At 41.1% G+C, this 14,193-nt stretch overlaps 1 protein-coding gene across 1 annotated transcript in view; it reads right to left on the bottom strand.

The window, feature by feature from the left end:
• Nucleotides 1–14,193, bottom strand: part of LOC141759807 (cadherin-6-like) — a 209,364-nt gene that overhangs the window by 109,733 nt on the left and 85,438 nt on the right. The window lies entirely within an intron of this gene.

The following is a 14,193-nucleotide window of genomic DNA, read 5'->3' on the forward strand; positions in this document are numbered from 1 at the left end:
TTAAATAAAACAAATGCAGTATAAAAAGTGATCAATAATGTGTTTGGAGTCTACATCTTAGACGCGATGGTTATTGTATCAACAGCATCTCGAAACAGACACAGTCCAACAAGAAAATTTGACATCACTACATGTTGATACTTCCTGTCTGTCAAACTTGAAGAATTTAAGAGATTAAATTTGCTTTTGTAAACACAGTAGTGTCAATGTTGAATTTGCACTTCAGCTACAACTGTGCAATACCAAAAAAAGCCTGTTCAATCATTGTCAGATGCTTTGTGATTTTTACTCTTGCAAATAGGAAGTTTCAAATAGTTTCAGTCCTCAGTGGCTGTTTTGATACTCATAAAGGATGACGACATACAAACTGATACTCCCTATTGTTCATCTTTTAAAACTCCAAACTGTCCTCAAGCTGAAAGGTCACAGGTTTTCATCATTCCTACAGACAATATGCTCGCCAAAAAGCCATGTATTAAAGTGTCCTTGAACAAGAACCCCTGCCTGTTCACTCGCTGCAAAACTCTCTGAATATGAACGTCAGCTAAATGTTTTAAAATGCAAATGCATACCATTTTTCATTCAAATCAGATTCAGCAAAAATGATGAAATTGTACCTTCCATTTGCAGTATTTTTAGAGCTTATTATTTGTGTTTAGGACCTCAACAACTGAAACCTTTTCTTTTCTGCTCAAACACATTGGAATTCACATGATGAAAAGTGTTTTGTTAATTGGTGAGATCTTAATTATCTATCCCAATAGAGTCTATTTTATTTTTTTTCCCCACACAGATGTTTTACAACTAGAACATTCGGTAAGACATCTAATTGCTCGGTGTTTTGCTTTGAAATGAGTCAGATATATCACAAATTTAGAGTGCCTAGTTGAGTGGTTCAGCTTATCAGAGGACTGCCTGCTTGGTTTATTGCAATGCATTCCCTCACCATCCATCACCTTTTAGCACCACTGATTATCCTGGCAAAAGATAATTACACGGAACAGCGCTGCACTGCAGAGAGGAGCACTAACAGTTATCTGACCACCTGAACAACAACGCTGGGCGGAGAGAGTGAAACGAGACTTTGTGCAGGTCTGACCTCAACATTACCAAAGGGCGCACATTCACGTGTACGTGTGTGACTACGTGCTGCGGAGATCATACAAATCCAGTATCTTAGTTCATGTTCAGGTGAGAAGAAGTCTGAACAGTAGGAAACAAATTCACGAAGTCTCTTCATTAGATGTAAAAAAATGTCCTGCATCGTTGTTGTTTTTTTGGACACTTGGGGGCAGAAGAACTCTAACATATTAATGCTTTAAAAAGTTGTTAAACATATAAGCAAATGATTGCCTGTTTAGACATCCTGCACACACATTTCATTTATTAAATTAATTTGGAGTTATGTTTCTGTTCGCTTAATTAGTCAGCCAATATTCACTCTAATTTTAGCTCTATTTTGGTCTCAACCAACTCCCCAAAAAAATATATCTGGCTCGCTAGCTGCTAGATGTTCAAATTTTCTTAACTAAGTAGTTGTTAAAGCAATAGTTGCTTTCTTGTTGAGAATTATACGAGAAGATCGATATCAACCTCAGCTGGAGCCAGGAGACGGTTATCGTCTTTAGTTTCTATACGGTGAGTATTCCCCGATGAAACTGAATATTTGAGCTGTGAACAGTTACAAGAGGGATTTACATCAAATCATTCGCATTTGATTGGACCGCTAAAAAGCAAATTGAGTGATGGATGGATGTTATGATATTATTGGTTGAAATTGGTTGGTAGCTTACGTAAGCACACATTTTATTTTAAGAAAAGATGATTGGATTTTAATATACAAATACAAAGAAATAGTTTTTTTTGTCTTTTATTTTGCATCTATTGATAAATAGATGCACAATATGACCAGGGATGTGATCTAAAATCATCATCATCTCTACTGATGGTGGTATTGATTAGTCTCACTTAACTTTCTGCAAGAAAGTAAGTACATTTCCAAAAATGTTGAACTTTAACTTTGCCTGCTGTTTAGTGCCGGGTACTGTAGGTAGCGTGCATTAGGTTTTCAGAACTTTTTTTTTTGGTGAAAACAGCTGCCTGCTGTGGCTGGAATTAGAGGACCAGAACCAAAAGAGGCCAACAGAACAGCTGTTAAACCTCTGCAGCTTCTTCATGCAAGCAACCCTCTCCACTTTACATATAGTCGTTTGATCTCTAAAGTTTTATGTTTAAACTGCAACTCATGGTGTATCTATCTATACGTCAGTAGATGAGTGAGTCAGTCGCTCAGAGATATTCACACAAGATATATTTACCATTTCATGTTGTACAGAACAAACAGTGATTTTGTGCCTTTACTCACGTTACGCTGCCATAACAACAGAGGAGCCCAACATGCTCTTGTAACATGAAACATCATGTTATAAATCAGCGTGCTTACAACCATTGAATGACTATACAGTGCTACATCGGACTCAGTCTTAAAAATGAACTGTGAATACACCCAAAACCACCTTAACTTCACCTTTACACGGTGACTAAAGTACAGCAGTGTTATATTTCTTTTGGATTCGCTGAAAATAAATGGCAGTGTGTGCTAGTGGGAGGCTGTTTTGTGTGTGTTGGGTGTATGTGTGTGTAATTATCGTCTCTCTCTCTCAGTGGTGGTGGTATTGTCTCATTACCGTCGTGGCGGGGCGTCCGTGCTTTCAGTGAACAGCATGATGTCTCCTGCCTCCCAGCCCCTTGAGCCGAGGACATGGACACAGAGGTGTCCAGTCGTCTCCTGCACACCCCCTCCTAAGCTCCTGCCACAACTGTACCTGAAAACCCGCTGCTAACTCTCTGCTAATGGGCAGCCCCTATGTGCAAATAAGGCCCTATTTTACCTCGGATACAGAGAGTGATGCATTCACTTGGCCAGACCTATTATTCCCATTGCCTATAATTCTCTCTCTCGCTGAGCATTGTTTTCACCACCTCTCCCTCTCTCCTCTTCCCTTGCTGTGTGTGTGACGTGGTCCTCCTCTCCTCATACGGAGGGAGTTGTTATCTCCAGTAGATAATAATAACACCAATCTAAAGGAGATTTTTTGTGCCAGATAAAAAAACAGAGTGGCTCTGGAATATACGCCTGCCTGCCAGCTTAGGTTGTACGGTGTTACAGTTGAGTTAGAGCTGTTTGGGAGGATGTGCTTCAAAACTACTGTACTGATGCCGCATCGGGGATCTGGAACTGTGCCCTCGGGTGTGTTTCAGAGACCCCGTTCTCACCTCCTGATCACATCTGGCACCTCCAGCCAGGCTACGGAGGTGTCTGTACTTGCTCAGTGGTAATTGCTAATGGTAATTACCCAACCTTTTCCTTGAACCAGGAGGCTTATATAAATAAATGACTGGTGAGGTGGGCATGGCAATTTCCCAGCAGCGCCCCATATCTCTAACGCCGTCCTTCACCCTAATTCCACCACTGGGACCTCGACTGGGTCTCAGGTTCTCTGGCCCGCAGACTGCACCTATTATCTTCAACGGCTGAGGCTATTAACCAATGCACTCATGTGCTGTATGTTGGCTCTCTTATTAGTTAGGCCTGGCAAGTCGGTTCCTTCTCGGTTCCCGAGTCTCGCTCCCCATCATTTACTCCAAAGCCCCACGCGGGCTGATACCTCCTGACCCCTTTGAAACTCTCTCAGACGCTGTGCTTCTCAAGTTGGTTTCTTTGAGCCTCGATACTGCACTCCCACCGCCGATAGTCCATCTGCTGAGATGGAGGACTCCTCTCTGCATGACTACTTTTCCCCCTGGCACTCTCACCAAGGCCACCTGCATCGCACAAGCTGAAAATGGCTGAAATGGCTGCTGTGAGATTTGCCTCCAGTGCAATCCCCTCAACATCTAAGTTGGGGGCGAGTTGACTTCTTAAAACTGGAGGGATTCAGCCCTGCTTCCTGACTGTGAAGAGAGTTTCTGTGAGAGCAGCAGAGAGAAAGGGACAGAGGGAGAGGGAATGCAAGGTGGGAGAAAACAGTATGCGATAGTGAGTGAACTGAAGTCTTCCCTAATTAGGCACTGGGCCTTCATTCAGCACATTTATAGTCTAATAAAGCATGGAGGGTATGTGGTGCACTGTGATTAAACAGACGTTTGCTTTAATACATGGTGGCTGGAACAGTACGTGGGGGCTGCTTCTGGAGATGTGCCACAGACATGAACAGCCTCTGCTCATCTTCTGGACTAATTATCCCAATGTTCTCGTCTTCGTGATTTTAGCGCTCAGCAGACAGCAGGACGGGGCCCGACCAAGCCAAGGCAGCCGCAGAAATTGTCAAAATCATTTAATCCATCTCCCGAGCATGCTAATGTAATTGCTTTTTGATTAATTGCGCCGGTGGAAAAAAAAAAAAAAAAAGAAGCTCGCTGTTGTTGTTGTTGTCAGATTATAGTTCAATGAGATTCCTCAAAGTGATTGGTTGTAAACAGATCCCTTCATTTCGGCACTTAATGAAAGACTGCTCTTGAAATCTTCATGAAATGTCAGTTTCAATAATTATGTTATGAAGTTATCCAAATGTTGTAGCAACAGTGTTGACCGGCTTTTTGATCCCTTCGTCAAAACTCAAAATGTCAGTCACTGGAACTTCACTTCACTCTCAGAAAAATGGCCATTTTATTTAGTTTCTGTTGCACACAATGCAGATTTATAACAGTTGTTCACTCATATTAAAATGTACAGTACTAGAACACTACAAAAGAACTATTAATGTTAGTAAGACACTACTGAACCACACCAACAGGCCTTTTCCACCGAAGACATTTTAACATGTCACAGTAGAAAAAGCACAAGTGGCGGGAATAAAGGAGGAAGTCAGGTTACATAGTATAAAGAGCAATAAAGTCCACATAGGGAGGAAGTCGAGGTGGATGGTTGGGTCCAAAAACATAGGATTTTCACCCAGGAAAGCGGTGTTTCGTGTCCTGTGTGAAACCAAAAGTCAATGTTGATTTATTTTTAAGTTAAGTGACATTACATAGCGTTACTATGTCACTTACGTAGCCTACTTAACTACATTACATAGTACATTAGTAGCTAATTACGTACCTAAACCTAACCAAGTTGTTTCCGGTGAAAACGGACGTTTACTTTGAAAAGACAGTGTATGCGTGTAACGAGCGGAGGGGTACGTAGAGCGTCATAGTTCTAACGTATTCTCATACAACAGTTTGTATATCTTACGTAAAGTTATTCCTCATTTTTCGTGCGTTTTCTTACGAATGTATGTATCAAAATAAACTTCTGTCTTCACAGGAAACAACTTAGTTAGGCTTAGGCAACAACACCACTTAGATAGGGTTAGGAAAAGATCGTGGTTAAGTTACGCCAAACCGAAAGTGGCGTAACTTAAGTATGAACGTTACGTGACAAAAATGACTTAGTTAAGCTTAGAAAAGATCGTGGTTTGGGTTGAAATAACACCGGAAGTGCTGCGACTTAAGTATGAAAGTTACTAGACAAATAAATCAACGTTGACTTCTGGTTTCAAACGGGACACGAACACCGGTCTTTTAAGCGATAGTCCGGTGTTTTTTGACCCCCCGACCTCCTCCCTACACGGCGTTCACCGCTATTTATACTTGTTCACGATTACGTGGATTACATACGAACTGATCTTGTGGGATATACAGTATATGAATGTGCATACAGTGCATTTACTTTTCGTAGGTATAGCTACGAACGGTGTATGAGAACAGCTTGCATAGTTTGAAGTGTAGGGCCACTGACCAAGCTGCATATTTGACGAGTTGGGAGTGACAACATGTTGGGTATTGTGCATGCTGGCTCACTGTCACACTGTCATGGCTGTCACACTTGAATACAGCAGATTCATCATAATGTTATTAGTACCACCTGTGTTTTTCCTACTAAAGCAAGTCAAAATGTCTACGGTGAAACATGTCACATTGTTTTGGTGGCTTTAACCCAATTGCTGCAAATCATGTATACTTTGCATCACAGCTAACCAAACCACGCTGGTCCAATCACCATTTATTTCTGTGCAGATTGTGAATCTACTTACAGACTATTGGAAACAGCTTGAGTTGTGTAATCCATCGCCGGGAAAATGAAGGCTGCATTCATTTAGAAATGACATTAGTTTCTATGTGGTTTAGTGCTAGTAAATGTGCCAAGATTCAGGAGTCTTGCAATCTTATTTGACATAATAAGTTGATTGTATTCTCAGTTGCCAGTTTATTAGGTACACTTAGCCCTAACTTATCATACCTTCATGAAGGTTATATTTAGTTTTATTTTAAACTGTTTTAGAGAATGTGCTAAATCAAGTTTATGATCATTTTGCAGGAGTTTGTGGTGCCGTTGAATTGCATTATACTGCTTCTATTATTTTGTCAATGAGGATGAGCTAAATAACAGGGTGACATCGGTGACATTGCTAAAAATAAATGCATCTGGGCAGGCTTCCAGTGCGATGAATGATTAATACCAACATTTTGAGTGCATTATTTTATGGTTTTACTCGAGATAAAGTGTTTGTTTACAACCTTGTTATTACCTTGTTGGACTTTGTAGTACAATGTTACCATATCTCAGCAATTAACTTGATGAGTACAATGTTATCAAAACCGATAGAAATGATGGCCAAAGCTCTGAAAATAAAGATCTAACAAACCAGAATGATCTTTTAAGCTCTCCTTCAGGCATATACAACACTTATCATTAATTCCTGATATAAGTGAAACTGTATTCAAACACATATCTCACCACACTGGCTCTATCTCACATCTGAAGACTTGAACTTCTTTTGTGAACACTTTTTGCGGTTCAGTTAAGAGGCACTGCAGTGGCCGCGGGTTCTTTTACATTCAAACTCACCGACAGTTCTGCACTCTTCTGAGGTTTAGAAGTGGAGATGTTGGCAGTATCTGCTAGCGTTTATGCAAGCACAAGGAAGAGGGAGAGGCAGGAGGGAGGGACTGCACACGGAGTAACTGTGCCTCTGACAGACAGTGTTGAGGCGAATCTCCGGTTCTCAAAGGGAGCCTGCCTATCTTTTGTAGAGACAGAGACTGCAGGCTACCATAGTCAGATGCAGAGCTCCACTACTAAAGGAAAGTTAATAGCTTGGCCTCCCTCAGACAAAACGCAGAGAGGAAAAAGAGCAGAAGCGAAGGAGAGAGAGAGAGAGAGAGAGAGAGAGAGGGATGCAATGTGGTAAGGGTCCATTAGCATTCCTGCTCTCAACCTGACACTGACAGCTGACACTGACCCAGTGTCCAAGGTGAGCAGGAGACATGGCACAGGAAGCAGAAACCCCCCAGAGGCGAACGCCGTGTGTTTTTATGCTGTTCTCGGTTTCCTTTGTGGTTGCAGTTGAGTGGATTCTAAATGTCACAGTTCTGTGACACATGTAGATGACTTTGACCCTGTTACACCCCGGCCATGCCTTTCCTTTGCCACTTGCCAGCTGCACAAAGCAACAATTTATAAAAAAAAAGAATCCAAGCCGTCTTATCGCAAAAGATTCCAGTTGAAAAGAGCGTCTCATCTAACCTGACTGATATCCTGTAGATTTGTCCAAATTAAGTTTGGCTGTTGGTGACCTCTCCGCCTACAGAAAGTGACACAGCTAAAAGAAAACTGGACTCTGGTCCTTTTGGTATTGTATATTATAAAGCAACTAGAATTACCTCCTCTCGGTTGTAAGCCTCCACCAACCAGTCAAGTTGCAGTTTACAACCATGTCAGTCCCTTCAATTCAATTTGAAACTTCAATTAGCATATGAATGCTTGAGTTACGGCCAAAGACGTGTTTTGTGACGTCACAGTGACCTTTGGCCACCAAAATCAAATCAGTTAATTCTGAAGTCTAAATGGACATTTGATGAAATTCACTCAAGACGTTCCTGACGTATCACGAGAATGGGACGGACGTGAGGTCACAGGGACCATGGCCTTTGACCACCAAGATCTAATCAGTTTATTCTTGAGTCCAAGTCGACATTTGTGCCAAATTTGTAGAAATTGCCTCCAGGTGTTCCTGAGATATCATGTCCACGAGAAAGGGACAGATGTGAGGTCACAGGGATCTTGACCTTTGACCACTCAAATCTAATCAGGTCATCTTTGAGTCCAAGTGGACGTTTGTGCCAAATTTGAAGAAATTCCCTTTAGGTGTTCCTGCGATATCGCGTCCATGTGAATGGGACGGACGTATTTACAACCCAAAAACATAATGCCTCTGGCCACGGCTGTCGCTGGCGCGGAGGCATGGAACCAAACCAATGTGACTGGTACAATACCATATAATATCATAACAGCTTAAAGCAGCCAGAGTGAATTTTATACACATCAGAAAACAAAAGCATGAAATGTTGGACAAATAAAAAAGAAAGAGTGCGTTTCACGTGCTGTGCACCTGACATTTAGATTTAACTATTCAGATGCAGGCATCATGTCTTTGCAATTGCAATTTTTTCCACACTCGAGATGAGATCTGCTGTAATTCATTCAAAGAGTTTGGCAGCTGATGACGGACATCTGGGCCAGAACAGCAGGCCACCTCTACCTAAACAAAAAGCATGCAAATAATTATGTTAGTACACAGATTCGTATGCTCCCCACTGCAAACATATTGTCATTATCTCTCCCTCTCCCCGTGCAACTTTCCGATTTGATTTGAATTAGTGACTCCACCAGTTACACAGCGGGGTGAGGGAAAACAGGGAGAGTGGGAAAAGAGACAAGTTTTAATTGGTCTTGTCTTGCAGTGCTGAGCTGAGCTGGTTTCAAGAGACGAGGTTCCCCTCTGAAACTGGGGAAAAAAGAACATCCTAAAATGTTGAGGTCAAAGGCTCAATCAGGAACCAGAGAGTTTTTCTGCAAGACACTGACCCGTCTCTGCTCTCTCTCTGAATCTAACGCTACATTTTTGTTTCTGGCAGTTATTTCCTCACTTATTGTTTCACCGTGACGTTATCGCCTCATGTGAAAAAGCCCTTAGCACGACCAGTGTTCATACCTTTGAGAAATTACATTAGAACTCTCTTTGAACCATAATCTATCTATGGCATAGTCCAGCATCACAACCTTATTGTAGGCCCATTCGGAGGTTAGCTCTGCTCAACAGCTCTGATTGAAGTGTTGCATTAGGTTTACTCTTGAAACATGAATGCATTTTATTAAAAAAGCTAATGGCTATCAACCAACAGGTTTTACCAGATTTAAAGAGTCTACAACCTCGCAGCTCTATGAGGCTGGTGATTTGAGCTAAATGCATGCTAATGCTAATAGCTCAGATAAATGAAAATTTTGACCTGATGATTGTATTAGATGAAAAGCATCCGCTTCCACATGTCATCAGCCGACTGACTGGGCATTATCGGTGGTTATCACTCGCATATATATGAGTTAGAAGGAGCCTGCTACACCTACCAGTAGGTTCAGATGGCTGTTATCATCTATTCACATGGTTGATCATCAATATGAATACAAGAAGATGATGCTGACACCTAGTGGATGTAGTAATTATGACGGGAGCAGAGGGGGTCAAACAAACACAGGACTTTCACTGCTGTTCATGTCCCGTTGACTTAGGATTTACTTACTTTACTCACTTATTTAAGTGAAGTTACGTAACAAGCGCACTTATTTTAACCCAAACAACAATCTTTTCCTAAACCTTACCAAGAAGTTTGTTGCCTAAACCTAGAGTTGTTTTGTTTCAATTCAAAACATTAAGTTTCACTTTCACAACGTGGTGGTGATAACCGCCGATAACGCTCATTCAATCGGCTGATGACATTCAAAATGGGTGCAAAACGTACGGGGAATGTAATCAGTTTCATTTATTTGTGTATGGCCCAATATCACAAAATCCGCATTTAACATAACAAACATAAATCAATTCTAAAATGCTTTGGAAAATTCATTAAACCAGAAAATGTACAGCTCATCGTGAAATAAGGAGTCATAAATCTAACGCTGTATGCTTTCAGAATTCATGGTTGAGATATGAAGAGGTGAAGTTTATGTCAGAGAAAAACAAGTGTTAGTTCACTTGAACCACTGACATTACTTTCTCTATGAATTAAAAGCTAAGTGGGAAGAGAAGTGAAAGCTTTACGACGGACTATAATGCCTGATTGTTAGACAGTATAACACAGTGCTGATTCAGTGTATAGCCACTTCACACAAGTGTGTACCGTAACTGTTGTGTAGGCCTTGGTTTGTAAAATACCTTTACACACAGCAAGAGTGGCTGAAAAGACCACAAAAGTCGCGCCTACAGAAACTCAAACGTCAATAACGGGAAGTTACAACTTCTCACACTGTTTCATTGTCAGTGGATTTATTATTTATGTTCACTTCATCACGATGGTTGCAAAAATACAAATACAATCACAGGAAAAGAGACTAGATTTAGCTAATTATTGTTTGATGTTGCATGTTATCGTTTTAACATACTACTAAATAAAAGTCCAATTAACTTCTCTCAGCTGTTACGAGCACAGCAAAGAGAGGTGTTTGTGTGCGCCTGGAGGGCTGGCTGGGTGAGCGAGTGCGTCGTATCTGTACTCGCTCTTAGAAAGTTGAACTATCTGACTACCGTGTTGCGAGAAAGCGGTCGGCAGATGTTTTAAGGTCGATCCGAAGTCTCAGAGAGCGCTCCCCACAGTAATTTTCCAGCACTCTGGAGAACTCTGCTATGTTGAAATCAAGGTTCTTTCTGCAATTCTGAACAGCAATCAATAGTATTTGAGATGCCATATGTGTCAGAGACGCAATTAAGCGTGTGTGTTTGAGTGACTGTAATTCGTGGTAGCAACATGACGACTTCCAAATGTCTCTTAAATTGAGTTTTTTAAGGCCAGAGCTCTCGCATTCACTGTCCGGTCGCCTTGATGTAGTTCTTTTTCAAACGTTGAAGGTCAAATTATAAAATACTGTGGACACAAATGGAGGGTTATGCCAATTTTTCTGTTAACTGGGTTTGCAGAAGGTTAACAGTGCAAATTACGCCGTGACTTACATGTATGATTAAGTCCGTCTTTGCCCTTGATCCCACAGGTGAAGTTGCTTTAGTTTGAAATGAAAGCTACGGCAGCCGTGCACAGCGAACGATGCTTAATGGAAAGTAACAGGATCTGCTACCAAACCTAGCAGCACAGAATTAAAGCGAAGACTGTTCAGTTTTTATCTTCCACTCTTCCAATAATTGCTCGTGCCGTACATGTATCGGAGAGTCAAAGAGTGACGGGCGGCGGCGTAATAAGGTTATAAAAGAAGAGTGCACTCTGAAAAGGGGCCACTGCAGCCTCTCCGGTATGTTTCCGTGACTCCATCATCACCCATATCTCACCTTTGGAAAAAGTACGAGACTCGCTTTATTATCCGAGAACATCCCGAGTTTCAGGTGGTCTGGTAATGTGAAATGTATGTACTGACAGGACCGGCATAAAGTGGTTCTGCGGGAGAATGTGCAGAGCTCCTCATTAGACCACTTAGCACCGCGTGCATCGTCTTTGAAAACCTTGTCTCTCATCCCTCCTGATGCATGAAATTTATGTATACAGAACAAGTCCAGCGTTGACCCTGACTCCTAATTTCAAAGTACCATATCGCAGTGTTTCAGAAATTAGCATAATATTCTTCCGAGTCTACATGTACGGCACGGAGGATTATTTGATAGAACACGCGCAGTATATGATGTCTTGTCTGTTCACATCAAATCACACATTACTCCTGTACACCCCTGCAGCCCGTACATTACAATTTTTTATGTGTGTTTTTCTCTTTTGATCAAATGCTGTTGTCAAAGGACCGGACAGGTGACCCCTGGGCAACGTGAGTGGAAATCTCTTTCGGCGTTGCGTGATTTTACCTGGCAAGGTGTTGTCTCTCTCCATTAGCCATGCAACCAATCACCAGTAATTCAAACGTATTACTGCGAGGTCTGTGCATTTTCAACCCTAAGAGCTTTTTTTTGCGATAGAGACGACTATTACCAAGAGAAAGCATGTTTGTTGTTTCTCCCCTTTGATAAGCTTAAGTTGCAATAAAAATAATGTAGCTCCACTCAAGATATTAAGTATGATCGGGAGTAGTGTGTGGTTTGCGTAGAGAGTGCACAAAATGGTTTGAGTGCTTGGACAGGTTTGAGTTGTGGTTTTAGTATATATATATATATATATATATAAATAAAAGCTATATGTTATTATCCAAGGAATGGAAAGAAATGTATATAGAGCAAGTTTAAATCTTAATTTCATGTTAGAGGGAAGTCATCTCTCATAACCTGTGCCTCTCCTGAATTTATATCTACAAGAAGGCAGAGTTGTTTTTAATTAATCTACCGAGTTTACGGCTCCAGCTGTTTGTTCTGCCAGCGCGTGTGAGTTTTTCCTCTCACTTTATTTATCTTTTCACTAAGTGTGACCTCCCTCTGCTCACCTGTTCCCCTTCATTTCCCTCACCCCGCCGTCCTCGGCTACTGGCTTTGTGATGCGTCGTCGCACATTTACTTATATTCAAATTGACAACGGCGAGGCGCTTTTAACACCATCAGATCACTTTATGATTCATGCTGGGAGCGCTACTCCCGAGTGTTGTTGTGAGTTTGTAAACAACATGAATCTCATTGGCGGGGTTAGGTGGTTATTATGACAGAAGTGCCGTCTGTTAAATGGACAACTTGACTGTCTCATTTACAGTTTGCGTCGCATCCACTTCTTCTCTTATATGTCATGACCCAGAGTAAGAAAAATGTTGTTGATGTATATGAATGCACATACATGCAGTTCGGTTAAAAGGATAATAATTGAATACATCTGAGAAACACTTCTCACAGGCAGCTCCTCTAATCTGCTTCAAATGTGCCTGATTGGCAGGATATTTGCAATTGTTTAGTGACTTCAGCAAATCGACACCGAAAGCAGTTGCGACTGTTGACTGGAGTTAATCTCAAACTGCCTGTAAACAAGCACATAATTCATGATAAACTGCAGCCAGTCTGGTGTTAAAACGACCCGCTCGGGATTAAGGCTGCAGTCTCTGCCGTCGCAAAACTTCTACTTTGCCAGCTGAGCTAATACAAAGAAATGTGAGAGCGAGACTCATAAAGTCATTAAAGCTGTCTCCTGAAACGGCACCGGCATAGTGATGGATTTGAAAACTTCTGGGGCAAAGAACACAGCGTATTTTATAGTAGATTAGACAATAGTTGCTATAGTCACAACAAAGAGGCTGGAGTTTTGACGCAGTGTTTTAATTAAATTCTAAATGTAAGCACTAAAATCACATTTTACCAAGAACCAAACTGTGATACCCAATGATTATAGATAATTCTTACTCCACAGGTGAGATATATTTGGAAGTAAAACACCTCACAGAGTTGTCACAACTTCATAAAGAGTTAAATTTGAAACAACTAATTCAACAGGCTTCCAAAACACAATGTTCTGAGCCAATTTTATGTCCATTAACATGTCCAAATTGTCTCATCCGAATGGCAGACACAGTGTTGGTTAAGACAATTAGAAAAACAACAGGAACATTGTGCATGTGCACATCACTGATTAAGTTCTCAGGGAATATTAAGCAACTAGAGAAAGTTAAATGTGAAACAAAGCAGCGTGCATCTTCAGATGGGCTCGTAATAACCCAGCGAGGTTTTAAAAAAAATGCAACCTTTGTAAACCAAGGTCAGACACCTTTGGATCGAACAGATGGCTTCTGCCACAAACGCCCTACATGACACACTCTAATTGGCAGTAACCTATTATTTATTGGCCATTTACTGAATTGGTCAATTAGGTTAATAGGTGACTTCACTGTTTACTCTGATTTACAAACCTGCAACTCATGAGCACCTGCCTAATTCCAGGTAATAACAATCACCCATCATACAGATGGTTAAAGAGCATATATAAACAATTCACCTAAAATCTCTATGGACTCTTGCATGGTAGAGAATTTAGTTTAATGTTTTATGCATTTTCCAGCTGCAGGTTTACCTCCTTGAATTTCCTGTCTGCGAATGCACTCCAGGTGAATAGGGTAGACATTTTAACTTCCCCAGTTGATTACTTGCATGAAGTAACATTACATATTTGCATACATTTTCCAGAACAGAAATCTGAACATTGGATAAAGTCAGGCTCAAAATGATTGTTTAA

The sequence above is a fragment of the Sebastes fasciatus genome, chromosome 21 (assembly GCF_043250625.1).
Source record: "Sebastes fasciatus isolate fSebFas1 chromosome 21, fSebFas1.pri, whole genome shotgun sequence".
In the NCBI taxonomy this organism is placed as follows: Eukaryota; Metazoa; Chordata; class Actinopteri; order Perciformes; family Sebastidae; genus Sebastes; species Sebastes fasciatus.